A 4,429-nucleotide genomic window follows, 5' to 3' on the forward strand; every position below is an offset into this window, starting at 1 on the left:
AATATTTAACCTACATGAAAAAGGTTAAACATTTTGTGATAACCTTGTGTAGTCAAAAAAGGTCAATCATTGCTAGTTCACTAGGTTACATATTGGGCAGAAAAAAGAAACATGTTGTATTTATAGTCCATGGGCCAGATAACGAAACCCTCTCTCCTAAAGAGAATTTTGCAGACCTTTATACATGTAGGTTGATAGATATATATACATTTAAACATAAATACGCCTGTTTTCCAAAATTAAGTGCCATGTTCTCATGGAAACCCGGGTCTAAAAGCAAATTTTGTGCTTTAATTCATGTAAAAGAAATTGATAATTTTATTGATACAAACGACATCGAAAGAAGCCAAGAAATTCCATTTGAATATTAGGTTATGAAAAAATATGTAATCTTTTGAGAAAATGAATAAAATTCACAATTTTACGTTTTATCATTCGATGTGTTTAAAGAGTAATCAAGGGAACCAGGGTTATAGCGGTAATCAAAAGAATGTAATCCAGTAACAAGGCCCAGACATGGAAAACAGACATACACAACAAAGAACATATAGTAACTGAAATCATACATACAAAGTAACAAAAGCAAATGAGCAACTCGTACTCCACTAAAAACTGGGAGCATGGACCAGGTGCACCGGTAGAGTAAGCGTCCTCTGCTTTTCTAGAAACATCCGCCGAGTTACTCATAAAATGTCAAGAGGTAAACAAATAAATGGTATGTTTAGTAATTTCAACACGGAAATGATGCAAATCTAGTAAATTTATGCAAAAGCACGGTGTATATGAGAGAAAATCAGGGTTGCTTCGTCTGGTACTTTTAATGACAGGTGTACCTGTGGCAATCTAATGAACTGCAACAGATTAAGTGGAAATGGTGTTTAAAAAAACAAACAAAACAAAACAAACAAAATACACAAAATAGACAAAATCTAGTGAAAATGGTGAAATGGAAACTTATTTTAATTTCTAAAAATCGACAAAGTCGTGTTTTGTTTCATGTTCACATTTGAGGTCGATATGATTTTGTAGTGCATATACTGTAATCAGATCTTGTATTTTCTTTTCAATTTCCCTTCAGACTTTTCGTTGTTGGTCTTTTACAAGTTAAACATTGTTGTTATCATGACGATTTAGTAAGGACTGGTGTATACAAGAAGATGGAATCGATTGTTCCTTGCAGAAATGGCAACACTTGTATCTTAAATATTCTTCTACAAACTTAGAGGAGACACTTTTTCGGAAACACATATAAACAGATTACTGGATGAAAAGAACTTATGTTCTTGCTCGTGGCAACCAAAACATTTAATAAACATCCTACGTAAAATAAGCACCTATGTGGGTTATTGTGTAAATGGATCAATGGTATCTACTGACCTAGTTAGTCATGTCGAAAAACGTTAAATGTTTGCCTGCCAATAATGCATTCCGAGGACAACATTCCCGATGCATCAATATCTCATAAAACCACAAGTTTTGTTATCAAAACATCAAACCGATTTGAATTTGGCAATAGGGAATTAAAAATAATACATTTTGAGCTGAGTGCATCGGCATGAAAAGGAATAGCATAGGAAATCATCGATAGTTGGGATTATCGTGTATTTCGGTATCCGTTCTGTTGATACGTCTGGCCATTGTGGATTGTGAATGGAACGTGACTGCTTGTGTTGTTATGACAATAGACATGATAACAATGTGTTAAGGATAAATTTAGAAGTCTATTTCTTGTTGACATTATGTCAGTACTTTTACTGGTCTATCACCAAGTTTACTTGGGTTGTACAAACCAATACTTAACCTACATGAAAAAGGTTAAACATTTTGTGATAACCTGATGTAGTCAAAAAGTGTCAGTCATTGCTAGTTCACTAGGTTACATATTGGGCAGAAAAAAAGAAACATGTTGTATTTATAGTTCATGGGCCAGATAACGAAACCCTCTCTCCTAAAGGGAATTTTGCAGACCTTTATACATGTAGGTTGATAGATATATACATTTAAACATAAATACGCCTGTTTTCCAAAATTAAGTGCCATGTTCTTATGGAAACCCGGATCTAAAAGCAAATTTTGTGCTTTAATTCATGTAGAAGAAATTGACAATTTTATTGATACAAATGACATCGAAAGAAGCCAAGAAATTCCATTTGAATATTAGGTTATGAAAAAGTATATAATCTTTTGAGAAAATGAATAAAATTCACAATTTTACGTTTTATCATTCGATGTGTTTAAAGAGTAATCAAGGGAACCAGGGTTATAGTGGTAATCAAAAGAATGTAATCCAGTAACAAGGACCAGACATGGAAAACAGACATACACAACAAAGAACATATAGTAACTGAAATCATACATACAAAGTAACAAAAGCAAATGAGCAACTCGTACTCCACTAAAAACTGGGAGCATGGACCAGGTGCACCGGTAGAGTAAGCGTCCTCTGCTTTTCTAGAAACATCCGCCGAGTTGCTCATAAAAAGTCAAGAGATAAACAAATAAATGGTATTTTTAGTAATTTCAACACGGAAATGATGCAAATCTGGTAAATTTATGCAAAGCACGGTGTATATGAGAGAAAATCAGGGTTGCTTCGTCGGGTACTTTTAATGACAGGTGTACCTGTGGCAATCTAATGAACTGCAACAGATTAAGTGGAAATGGTGTTTAAAAAAACAAACAAACAAAACAAACAAAATACACAAAATAGACAAAATCTAGTGAAAATGGTGAAATGGAAACTTATTTTAATTTCTAAAAATCGACTTTTAAAGTCGTGTTTTGTTTCATGTTCACATTTGAGGTCGATATGATTTTGTAGTGCATATACTGTAATCAGATCTTGTATTTTCTTTTCAATTTCCCTTCAGACTTTTCGTTGTTGGTCTTTTACAAGTTAAACATTGTTGTTATCATGACGATTTAGTAAGGACTGGTGTATACAAGAAGATGGAATCGATTGTTCCTTGCAGAAATGGCAACACTTGTATCTTAAATATTCTTCTACAAACTTAGAGGAGACACTTTTTCGGAAACACATATAAACAGATTACTGGATGAAAAGAACTTATGTTCTTGCTCGTGGCAACCAAAACATTTAATAAACATCCTACGTAAAATAAGCACCTATGTGGGTTATTTTGTAAATGGATCAATGGTATCTACTGACCTAGTTAGTCATGTCGAAAAACGTTAAATGATTTGCCTGTCAATAATGCATTCCGAGCACAACATTCCCGATGCATCAATATCTCATAAAACCACAAGTTTTGTTATCAAAATATCAAACCGATTTGAATTTGGCAATAGTGAATCAAAAATAATATATTTTGAGCTGAGTGCATCGGCATGAAAAGGAATAGCATAGGAAATCAACGATAGTTGGGACTATAGCGTACATGTTCGTGATATTTGATATAAAAACGAAGATCCCCCCCCAGCACAAAAAAATGAGAGGGGAGTAGAACTATGACTGTGTAAATTTCACCATAAAGACTCCTTTATCCTGTTTTTTCGTGTTATACCAAGCATATGCGTATTTTATTTTTCAACATGACTCCGGTATTTTTGTTTTGGAAACCAAAAGAATCGATATACAGGGATTTCCCTCTTACAGGCCACTATTTTAGTACAACTATAATAAAACCACCTTGTCTCTTTAGTGATCACAGCCAGTATTTTTATGTTTTGTATCAGACATTATTTTTAAATTGTTAAAATGGGTTGTGTTCCATATAAATTAGAATAAACATTATCTTGTAGTCCTTATGCCTTTATAACTTCATTAAGTCTGGATAAATCGAAAATCCGAAAGTAAAAAAAACAATGAAAAAAAAACCACATATTTTATTCACTTTTCCCATTTTCATCGTTTTGTGTTCGTTTAATCGCACGATAAATGCAAGATAGAAGCGTTTGTTCATTTTTGTACTTGGATCACTTCATGGATTCAACTGTTATTTTCTTATTTTTTGCTTTTATTAATATATAAATTTTCGTTAATTATATTTTCTATTTTTTCTTTCGTCATTATTTGCTAATATTATCATTTTTCATCGTTCGTCTATCGTGCTTTTAAACGCACGCTGTGAGCGTTCTTCTATCGTGCGTTTAAACGTACGCTGGGAGCGTTCGTTTATCGTACGTTTGGTGAGCGTTTAGCGTGCGTTTAGGTATCGTGCGTGCGTGCGCGAAACCTAAACGTCTCAAGGAGTGTGTATATATTAAAGGTGTATTTCAAGGTAATATTCAGCAAATTAAGATACTAATATATTTAAGTAAATTAGTATAATGTGTCCGTTTTACAGAGTATAATAAAGTACAGCATGTCTGTGCACTTTAGGTATATAGAACAGTTGATAGAAATGCTGTCCAAAATTGACTACTAGACTTCTTCTGTGGTTAATCTTAACTATAAATAAGAAACATC

The sequence above is a fragment of the Perna viridis genome, chromosome 15, assembly GCF_037379345.1.
Source record: "Perna viridis isolate PV_CMFRI_1.1 ecotype Kerala chromosome 15, ASM3737934v1, whole genome shotgun sequence".
Classification (NCBI taxonomy): domain Eukaryota; kingdom Metazoa; phylum Mollusca; class Bivalvia; order Mytilida; family Mytilidae; genus Perna; species Perna viridis.